The sequence below is a fragment of the Lissotriton vulgaris genome, chromosome 2_1, assembly GCF_964263255.1.
Source record: "Lissotriton vulgaris chromosome 2_1, aLisVul1.2, whole genome shotgun sequence".
Classification (NCBI taxonomy): Eukaryota; Metazoa; Chordata; class Amphibia; order Caudata; family Salamandridae; genus Lissotriton; species Lissotriton vulgaris.
In genome coordinates, this window is record NC_141687.1 from 1,147,370,020 (window position 1) to 1,147,382,400 (window position 12,381).

The window sequence follows — 12,381 nt, forward strand, 5'->3', positions numbered from 1 at the left end:
AGTCTCTGTTCTGGAATTTTTCAGAACCCCACCCAATCCCCTCACTATCTTTTTTACTCTCAAGGGAGAAGAACCTTTTACATCTTTCTGAAGACTTTGGTGAAATAGCTGCCGCACAGAATTCATCATCTGAATCTGAGGAAAATTATCGGCTGCCTCTAACAAAAAGGAAGGAATCTTTCATCTGGCAATTTTTTACTTATCCTACGGAACAAAAAAAAGTGAATGCCCCGAAAGTCACTTGCACAGTATGTAACGCTGTTCTTTCAAGAGGAAATCCTTCGAAAAAGTATTCCTTTTCGATACATACAATGATGAGGCATGTCAGACAAGTGCTTCCTATCAAATTTGCACAGGCATCTACAAGAGCTCTGGCAACACAACTACCACCAGCTTTGGCCAGCACATCATCTGGAGGACGACCTGCATCTCCATCCACTGCACAGTTGGACTTGAGACCATGTTTGTCATCAGTGCATATGAAATGCAACTTGTGTTCAGAAATTATTGTGTACGGAGAGCAGAGCCTCACTCTTTTTGAAAAAGAATTAATGAACATCAATGCTCCGACAAAAGATGATTTTTTTCAATATTTTTTGTTCCTGTTTAACAGTTTTACAGTTAAAAATTTCGGTTCCAGTTGAAAAAATCAAAAACAATATAATACTTGTCAAAAATAAAAAAAAATAAAAACTACAAAACAAAAAAAAAAGTTCTTTTCAGAAATAACTCATTGTACCAAAAAGAGCTCTATTCACAAGCTGAAGTATCGCCGCTTTCTCAACACAATTATTCAAAAAAGCGGCGAAACTTGGGGTGTATTATGAAGAAGACGTGATACGTTATCGTCGCTTTTATCAGCAGGACACTGCCGATAAAGCAACAATAATGGCCTTCATAATATGTTCTATGAATTCCAATCGAAACCTATATTAGATGTGTTTATATCTAACATTAGGTTTGATTGCAATTCATAGAGCATATTATCAAGGCTGTTATCGCCGCTATATCGGCAGTTTCCTGCCTCTAAAAGCGGCGATAATGTTTTGCCTATCCTTGATAATATGCCCCAGCGCCTTACTGAAAACGGCATTACAACGCCTGCCGTAAGACCACTTTGCATGTCTGCCGTACAGAAAGTTAATCACATGCAAAGTGGGCGTACGTCCAACCACATGCAAAATGTGGTTGGAGGTGAAAAGACCCTATCACGAAGACAGGCGTTGCGAGAAAAAGAGCTGGAATAAACTTGTTTATCGTAGGACTGCCAAGGCCTGCTCTGATCAAGCGTTCGGCATCGTTAACATGAGGGTGTGCATCATAAAACTGAATCCACCTCCTCCCCTTATTACAAGGCACACATTAGTGCGTGAAAACAACGCTTGTTTTCGCGCGGTAATGTTAACTGCCGCCGGCTGTTACAGGATTTACTGTCGCATATGTGTTCGCATTGATAATAACGCACTAACACCGCGGAAAAATCCGGCGATAGCCGGCGATAGTCAAATGTGCGATCTTCGGGGCATATTACCAAAACCTAGCGATAATTATCGCTATGTTGGTTTAGCGGCGATATTGTTATCGCCGAGCTGCGGCAATTTTTTTTGCTTAGGAGCCTTGCTATTATCAAGGTTTATCTCCTAAGCGATAAAAATCGGCCGAATTGGATGAATATCGCTGTAAAGTCAGCGATATTCATGCATTACCGAGCTAATGCTCTTAGTCATGTTATCCACCTACCATTGGATAACATGGCTAAGAACTGCTCAGGGGCAGGTGTTAGCTTTTGGAGATATTCACGCTTAGTGCGAATATCTCCAAAAGTTGGTAATAGGAGATAGCGATGTTAGCGACTGTTTCCAGTCGCTAAAATCTTGGCACGCCCACTTTGCATGTCATTAGTGATAAATATCACTGACATGCAAAGCGGGGCCCAAAATGGTCGCTATCTCCTACTAGCTGTCGCTAACTGGTGTTAGCGACAGCTAGGTAATAGGGAGATAATTTTATCTCCGCTTTCTTGGCTTTTAAAGCCAACAAAGCGGAGATAAACCCCCTTGATAATATGCCCCAAAGTTCTTTAACATACATCATTTACCTCCAATGTTTTCACACATCAGCGTTGCTGAACTGACTCAGTGAAATGTTGCTGATTTCATAAAATCACTTTTAAGGGGCTTCTTGTGATAGAACAGCCAGTCCTGCGTGGAAGTGCTCACATAAAACATGACACTGGTTTGACCAGGATAGAAAAAGAAATAACACAGTGATGGAAAAGTATTTTTATTTTTTATACTTACCTAAGAAATAGTAACAAAGTAAAACTAAACTTCTTTAAAAAACATAGTATCTGTGGAAGAAAAGTAAAAATAAGGTTATAATGTACATTTCATAAAACAAGACAAAGTAGGAGTGAATGAAACAGAAAGTGAAAGAAAAAAAGACTGAGGGGGAGAGAGAGACAGAGACAGAATGTGTAGTATATAAATCAATGAGTAAGATAATTAATTGAAAGAGATAATGGCACTGAAGGAATGACTGTCTAAAGGAAAGTATAGTGAGAGAGAAAATGAGAGTATGATCAGTGATAGTACACGAAACAAACAGTCTCTAAAAGAAACGGACTAAGAGTACGGAAATGTCTTAAGGAGATAGATAAAATAAAGGAAGAACACTAAGAGAAACAGAGTGAAAAAGGGTGAGTAACAGAAGATGAACGGGGTAGAAACAGACAAGGACTGTAAGAGACAGATAAACAGAAATGAAGTAGGGTAAGGGAACTAAAGTATAGATTTAAGTTTGGGAATTGAGCATAATTGATGAAAGCAGAGTAAGGGAACAAATATTAAGGTACGGTAAGACAAAGGAATTAAGATTCAGGAAACAAAGGTGGTACAGGGTCAATAAAGGTGAGTCACCATAAGACAACGGGAGTAACAAACAGAAGAGATAGATAGAGTGAATGAAATAGTGACAGAAAAGATGTAAGAGAAGCAGGAAAGAAAATTAAACAACGCGAAATGTGGATGAGTTAAAGGGAGTAAGCGTGACTGAACGGCACTGACAAAGGAAGGGGATGAAAGGAGTAAGGATAAGAGAGAGGCAGAGGAAACTCTCGGAAGTTATTAGTTGTACTTACCTTATAAATGTAATATCTGTGGAAGACAATAAACAAATCTGTTATAATAAATATTTCTAAATCCAATCTAACAAAATAACTTAGACAACATATTACATGGTTTATTTTTGCTGTCCTCAGAATATATTGATTTTCACTATAAACAGTGATTTCAATAGTAATCATCATGTGACAGCGGAGGAAAAAAAACACAATCTAAATGATTGTGTTTAAAAAACCCGTACAAGATCTCTATACATAATTTAATTACCTGAAAAAAACATGTCTTAAATGTTTTTCTCTAATTCGCAATTTCTTGAGTAAGCACAGTACATCTTCCACAGTTACAAACTAATTAACCCATACCACTTACTTTTAAATACCTCTCAACAAAGTTCCGTGCAAGTATGTTCTAAAAACATTTATCTCAAGTACACATTTTGTTGTCTCATACTTTTCCGCGTGGCCAAATAGTATGAGTTAACTCGTTATTTTCCCAAATTACTTAATCGTACTCTTATCCATTCTTTTCTCAACCTTTCGAGTAAAAATTCCAACGTGTTCTGTACCATCAAACATTAAGTAAACATTTACCTGATGCTATCACTATGCCAAATACAAGTTTCATTTCTAGATTTGCACACCCTCAGTCACACGATATTTCTAAACAATAGAGTTTCATATCTTTACAGTATTAACCTTCCTACACCAAGTAATTTTACTGAAATTTGGGTTGCAAAAATAGCAGATAAGAATTTGTTAAGTCAAAAGGCAAACGTTTCTTAAAAGTCAATTGACTATCATTGCAGAGCGTCCAGCCTGTTGGAGACTTCAAATAAGCTGTGTAATGTCCTGATAATGTTGAAGGCCCTTCATGAAAAATAATTGCTACAGTTACAAATGTTCTTCTAGAAATAGATATTTGAGAAGCCACAACATTTTTAATTAAAGTTGACAATTTACTCCCATCAGCTCTGCATCGTTGAAACATTAAAATTACATACTGTCCATATCTGTGGATAAATAATGATGATAACATTTCTGAGTTACATTGAGAGCAGACCATGTTCTGATACGCATCTTTAACTAGTTTATTAAAGGACACTGCTTTACAGTCTGGTAATCTTAAATATATAAATCTTTCTGTGTGTATGTCAGTACTACTTGAAAATGAACAATTATCACAACTATGTTCCCATTTACAAGAAAGGCGAAAAGGACTATCAATATCTACACCTTCATCTTCCAAAACTGTAAGCATATACATAATAAATTCCTGACAATCTTTCTGAATATTCTGAGAAAATTGATTTAGTCCTGCACGTATGTCTAAAACATTCCTTAGTTCTGAAACACTTGCTACTTCATTATTAACACTGCTACATTTTTCAAAGACATAATTTAATGAACAACAAAACGTTTGCTCCCGATTTTGTACAATCTGTTGCTGTAAATTTTTAAGAAAAAAACAACATTAACCACTACATTTGCATAGCAGTTGACACCAGAACTGTTTTCAAATTTAAATCCAACAATCTCTTCAATACTAACCTTTTTCTTTCTGCTACCAATGACAGCTTCATCTTTTTTTCTTCATTTCTCTACTACTTCACTACATTTTTCCTCATTTCTCCTTTTTTGACCAACCATACACTTTTGAATTAAAGGATATTGAGGTAAACTTGGAGCATATTCTCTTCTTAACCTATTATACTCCTTCACACAATTTAGATCTGCACTAATCTTTGTCTCATCAAAATCAATTAGATAAAGTCCAGATAAAGTTCTAACTCGAGATAAAGCAACATAGGCCATACCCTCTTTGAATACAGTGCTTCCAATATTTACCAAAGCACAATCTACACTTAAACCTTGAGATTTGTGAATAGTCACTGCATATGCCAAACAAATAGGAAATTGCTTCCGACAGACATATAAGTCTTTCACAAGCAAAAAACTAGTTGAACAGTGACTGAATTGTTGAACTTCCTCAATTCCATCAAATTTGATTCTTAAAAATTCAATCTCATCTCTATTTGGGTAATTCACAAAACCAACAACATTACCCATTGCTCCATTCACCAAACCTCTTTCTACATGTAAATTTCTCCGTAAAATAATCCGACAATTTAAACATACATACAGATTCTTTTCTAAGCAAGAAGTTTTAGATATAGATTTCTGAAGAGAATCCAATTTTAACTTCAACTTTTGGGACAAAACAATAGTACTTCCTTCATGCTCTATTCTATCTTTAGCTTCCAGTTTCTTAATTTCTTGATATTCTAACTTCAACATTTTTTCATTGAAAACCGAACATTCTTTTAGAGTTGGCATCAAGCATATGACTGACTTATCTTCTACCTCTTTAGTATATATTTTCTCAGCTACATTATCTTCATTGGGAAACAACTTGGAAAGTAATCGTGTTTGTAGAGTTTCTTTCGCATCTTCAGTTAGTTTTCCAATTCTTATATCTTGAAGAATATTTCCATATTTAGTATCCTTTGCCTGTCGCATATTTTGAATCAGTTCAGTATATTTGAAATGTGACCATATTTTAACATTTCCAATACTGCCCAGGCACTTTCTGGTGTCTTCATGTGTAACAGTTTCAAATACAGGTTGTCCTTTTACAGGAGTTAGCTGCAGTAGATCTCCAAAAACTATGACATGTTTGCCTCCAAATAACACATCATACTCTGTTTTAAGAATCTGTTGCATTCTTAAATGCACAGAAGCAAGCATTAAATTGGATACCATGCTTACCTCATCCATAATGAGAAGTTTCATTTTTTTAAGGACTCTAGAAACTTCACAACAAGATTCTCCGGATAGCTTGTGATATTGTAATTTATTTTCATGTTCAACTGGCAGCATCAGTAAACAATGTAAAGTAATACCTTTAATATTATGTGCTGCCAATCCAGTTGGAGCAGTAACAACACAAGACAGTGTTGACTGAGTTCTTTGCTGTAGATATGTAGTAATTCCTTTAATTAGAAAACTTTTACCAGTTGCAGCTTCTCCACTTACATATAGTCGAATAGGTCCAAATGACATACATGAGCATTCTTTTTTCTCATGACGAAAACCATGTTCAATGTGCTCTGTCACTTCATCATATATCTGTCTTTGCTCAAGATTAAGTTGCTTCTCCAATTCTTCTGAGTTTATTACATCCTCTTGAGCTTGCTCCATTGCTCTTTCCACCTCATCCATGGCAGTGGCTGCTTCATTTTGGAGAATTGGTTGTCCCAGTGGATCTTGACTCAATGAAGCAGAACTTTGACTATCTTGAGAACTGTCTCTAGCAATCTCCGCTGCAATTGTTGCTTCTTGCTCTATTTCGTCGTTCAACATTTGGAGATAATTACTAAAAACAGGACATTCTATACTATTTTTAGATGCGTTGAATGAATCTTCATAACTATCAAGGTCACCAAGTAGTTCCTCTTCTGTATGCCATGGTTTAAAGAGTTGCAAAAGAGCTAAATAGTAAAATTCTCTTTAGTCAGGAGTTTCGCAACTCAATTTTCGGTGATTATTCAAGTGTCCTTTTCTTTGTTTGACCAGACATCCTTCATGTCCAATCACAGCGTGTACACCTTTATCAATATTCTCTGTAATATTGCTTTTAAAACTGTAGTTTTGAAGTATTCCATACAAATGTTTTCAAGCAGAGTACTTCTATTTGGATAGTATGTATCCAACATATTTGTTTTCAGAATGCCTGTACTGTTTGGTTCTTTCTGTGCTAAATATTCAATTTCTTGCACAGGTTTCAAAACACGGTTTCGTGTTCCTGCAAGACCTAAACCCACCCACAGGATAGTTCTAGATTTTGCATAAAGACTTGCTGATGATAATCGATCACAACATTCATATGCTCCAATTTCTCGATGAGATAACATCTTCAAACTGTACGTATACAATTTTTTGCTTAGGCTCTTTTCATGAGAAATGTCTTCCCACATCTCCTTCAGTTCCGTCTTTTCAGATTTGGTGATGTAAGACGTTACATATCGAGCCACAGCAATAGAGTTGTCTGCAACATATTGTATATCCATATTAGCTTTCCACATGGACAAAATGACTGGGTAATAGTCATTTATATATTTGGACTCTTCACCTCATCTTAAATTGTAGGTATCTTTGGGTGATCTTCTTGTGATATTATGTCGCAAAGATGACATGAAATTGTTGACTCTTCCTTTTGAAAGTACCGGTCGGGCAAATCCAAAACGACATTTGGTATAGAATTTATTCTTTGATTTGAATTTTTTGCCGACAATATTTTCCACAACGATGGCTTTGCAATCGTAACACTTTTCCTCTTAAGTCCTTATCAGTTGTACTATTAGGTATCTCACAAGTGGCATATTGTTCAATGAAAGACAGTACAGTGTCATCCGAGTCTGTTCCAAATTTGGGAGCATCCTTGATCCATAATAACATATGAATAAGAGGAGCACCTCTCGCTTGATACTCTTTTCTCCAAAAGAAATCCAGAACTTCACCAAGAGGTGGATTTTTCTTGTTTGTAATAAAAGATATCATAGCTTCAAATCTATGATTAAAATATCTGCAAACATTAACCTGATCCAACGAACACAGTTCTCCAGATGTCTTTTAGTTTATATTTTCTATATTTGCATTCGCCTCCCGAAGAAATTAAAGTAAATCCTCCCAAGTATACTCTGCACATCTTAGAGTTAAAAACCATGTAGGTGCTCCTAAGTTTCTTAGCATGCATTTCAAATCTCCATGACGACGGTACCAACACTCATTAGTACCACGCTGACATGCCATTACATTAATTAGGTGAGAATCCAAAACACTGTCTTTCTGTTGCACTTTATCCATAAATTCCTTTGCTAAAACATTTTGCAGATGCACTCCATTTGTTAAGATATGGTTTACTGCATAAGAAAGTCCAGATAAGTCACTCTCAAACAGAAGATGAAACGAATATGGAATACATTGACGAAATCTCGGATCTTCTGCATATAATCTTGTTGTCCGGTACTCAGATGCAGGAATCCGCATAGGTCGATCATCATATCGTGCACCTTAACCTGTTGGAAATAACTGTGGGAAACAACGACCTTCCAAACTTTCTTCCTTTTGCTTTTTTCATCTGAAATAATTCAATAGCATTCCCCATTGCTTCTTTGGAATGCAGTGGATGAACAATGTAATGTTCATAAATTTCTTCACTTCTGGACAAGTCGACTTTTTCAATTTGTCCAATAGACAAATCATTATCCTCTTCTTCACTTACTTCCTCTTTTTCTACGTATACATTTTTATAGCATTTATTGTTTTTGACTAAATACAATGTTGCCTTTTTGACTTTTCTAACATCCACTAAATCTTGCCAGATTTTCTTACTCTTTGTAGGTACACCATTAACTAGAATAACTAGAGGTTCCTCTTCTACATTTTCAACACCTATTGTCTCCATATTTTTTTTTTAATCAAGTGGCAAATATACAACTCTACCCTTTAATCCTCTTTGTAAATCTGAAGGATTTAATTTTCCAGTCTTAGACTCCATACGAACAATAGCCTGAAAAGGATGTACACATTGAATCAGAATAGTCTCATAAGTATTTAAATCCTTCAGTTCCAATGGAATATTTATCAACTCAAGATTATTATGTACAGCTCTAGCAGGCATTCTATTTTCATTTAATTTATTATAACAATATTTACAAATACGTAGCTCAAAATCCAAATCAAAATAGTTTTCTACCAACAAATAATTGGCAAAACCTTTCCACTGACTATTATTTTCATCTTCACTTTTTAAATATAAATCAACTAACCTAGTTTGACTTTTGTAATGAATGCCTCGACAACACACACAAGGAAAATTTGGGTTTTCACCTGCAATGAACTTAAACTTTGTTATTTCCTGTTCAAAATCTTCAGTATTAAAATTTCCGACATTTTCTAACACATTTCCTTCTATAACTATATCAGTTTCTGCATTGTCTTCATCTGGACCAAAGTAACTTACCTCAATTTCTGCACAAATCTTCTTAACATCTAATTCACATCCATGCAAAAGTGCACTATTTAACTGTTTAAGTTTAAGTGCTGGACTTTTTCCATAATACAATTTTCTCACTAATTTTCTCATTTTGGTATGATGCACTGCTAACATCCTGAAGTGATGAAAAACACTCTGGCATATTTTTTTAGATAGACAAGGCAGAGAATGGCCTTGCAGACCTGTTTTTTTCTCTCACTCTGCAACGGTCTAATTCTTGCAACGTTACAATCTTTTTTTTTAGACTTTCCTTAGTGTACTTACGTAAGAAATTGCGAAAGAAATCAATTGAATCCTGTTGTACACTGCAAATACTACTACAATTCCAACTGTAAACAGGAACATTAGGACGTCCCTCTAAAACTTCTCCAGCTATCACCTCCTCTGCATTTCTAACCACAATTTTCTCTTTCTCAATAGGACAACCATCCTTCACCTCATATGCTCGACCACTGGTGTCAACTGCATGCAACACATCGTTACTTTGAAAGTAACTCTCTTCATTAAAAAATGGCTCAGAACTTGAAGTATGCATCCATTTCCCAGAAAATACTTTACAAAAATTACTTCTATTTATGTGTCTCTTCCATTTACTCTTAGCTTCTTATATTCTCCGGATAGCTTGTGATATTGTAATTTATTTTCATGTTCAACTGGCAGCATCAGTAAACAATGTAAAGTAATACCTTTAATATTATGTGCTGCCAATCCAGTTGGAGCAGTAACAACACAAGACAGTGTTGACTGAGTTCTTTGCTGTAGATATGTAGTAATTCCTTTAATTAGAAAACTTTTACCAGTTGCAGCTTCTCCACTTACATATAGTCGAATAGGTCCAAATGACATACATGAGCATTCTTTTTTCTCATGACGAAAACCATGTTCAATGTGCTCTGTCACTTCATCATATATCTGTCTTTGCTCAAGATTAAGTTGCTTCTCCAATTCTTCTGAGTTTATTACATCCTCTTGAGCTTGCTCCATTGCTCTTTCCACCTCATCCATGGCAGTGGCTGCTTCATTTTGGAGAATTGGTTGTCCCAGTGGATCTTGACTCAATGAAGCAGAACTTTGACTATCTTGAGAACTGTCTCTAGCAATCTCCGCTGCAATTGTTGCTTCTTGCTCTATTTCGTCGTTCAACATTTGGAGATAATTACTAAAAACAGGACATTCTATACTATTTTTAGATGCGTTGAATGAATCTTCATAACTATCAAGGTCACCAAGTAGTTCCTCTTCTGTATGCCATGGTTTAAAGAGTTGCAAAAGAGCTAAATAGTAAAATTCTCTTTAGTCAGGAGTTTCGCAACTCAATTTTCGGTGATTATTCAAGTGTCCTTTTCTTTGTTTGACCAGACATCCTTCATGTCCAATCACAGCGTGTACACCTTTATCAATATTCTCTGTAATATTGCTTTTAAAACTGTAGTTTTGAAGTATTCCATACAAATGTTTTCAAGCAGAGTACTTCTATTTGGATAGTATGTATCCAACATATTTGTTTTCAGAATGCCTGTACTGTTTGGTTCTTTCTGTGCTAAATATTCAATTTCTTGCACAGGTTTCAAAACACGGTTTCGTGTTCCTGCAAGACCTAAACCCACCCACAGGATAGTTCTAGATTTTGCATAAAGACTTGCTGATGATAATCGATCACAACATTCATATGCTCCAATTTCTCGATGAGATAACATCTTCAAACTGTACGTATACAATTTTTTGCTTAGGCTCTTTTCATGAGAAATGTCTTCCCACATCTCCTTCAGTTCCGTCTTTTCAGATTTGGTGATGTAAGACGTTACATATCGAGCCACAGCAATAGAGTTGTCTGCAACATATTGTATATCCATATTAGCTTTCCACATGGACAAAATGACTGGGTAATAGTCATTTATATATTTGGACTCTTCACCTCATCTTAAATTGTAGGTATCTTTGGGTGATCTTCTTGTGATATTATGTCGCAAAGATGACATGAAATTGTTGACTCTTCCTTTTGAAAGTACCGGTCGGGCAAATCCAAAACGACATTTGGTATAGAATTTATTCTTTGATTTGAATTTTTTGCCGACAATATTTTCCACAACGATGGCTTTGCAATCGTAACACTTTTCCTCTTAAGTCCTTATCAGTTGTACTATTAGGTATCTCACAAGTGGCATATTGTTCAATGAAAGACAGTACAGTGTCATCCGAGTCTGTTCCAAATTTGGGAGCATCCTTGATCCATAATAACATATGAATAAGAGGAGCACCTCTCGCTTGATACTCTTTTCTCCAAAAGAAATCCAGAACTTCACCAAGAGGTGGATTTTTCTTGTTTGTAATAAAAGATATCATAGCTTCAAATCTATGATTAAAATATCTGCAAACATTAACCTGATCCAACGAACACAGTTCTCCAGATGTCTTTTAGTTTATATTTTCTATATTTGCATTCGCCTCCCGAAGAAATTAAAGTAAATCCTCCCAAGTATACTCTGCACATCTTAGAGTTAAAAACCATGTAGGTGCTCCTAAGTTTCTTAGCATGCATTTCAAATCTCCATGACGACGGTACCAACACTCATTAGTACCACGCTGACATGCCATTACATTAATTAGGTGAGAATCCAAAACACTGTCTTTCTGTTGCACTTTATCCATAAATTCCTTTGCTAAAACATTTTGCAGATGCACTCCATTTTTTAAGATATGGTTTACTGCATAAGAAAGTCCAGATAAGTCACTCTCAAACAGAAGATGAAACGAATATGGAATACATTGACGAAATCTCGGATCTTCTGCATATAATCTTGTTGTCCGGTACTCAGATGCAGGAATCCGCATAGGTCGATCATCATATCGTGCACCTTAACCTGTTGGAAATAACTGTGGGAAACAACGACCTTCCAAACTTTCTTCCCATACACTAATAGGACTTCCTTTTGCTTTTTTCATCTGAAATAATTCAATAGCATTCCCCATTGCTTCTTTGGAATGCAGTGGATGAACAATGTAATGTTCATAAATTTCTTCACTTCTGGACAAGTCGACTTTTTCAATTTGTCCAATAGACAAATCATTATCCTCTTCTTCACTTACTTCCTCTTTTTCTACGTATACATTTTTATAGCATTTATTGTTTTTGACTAAATACAATGTTGCCTTTTTGACTTTTCTAACATCCACTAAATCTTGCCAGATTTTCTTACTCTTTGTA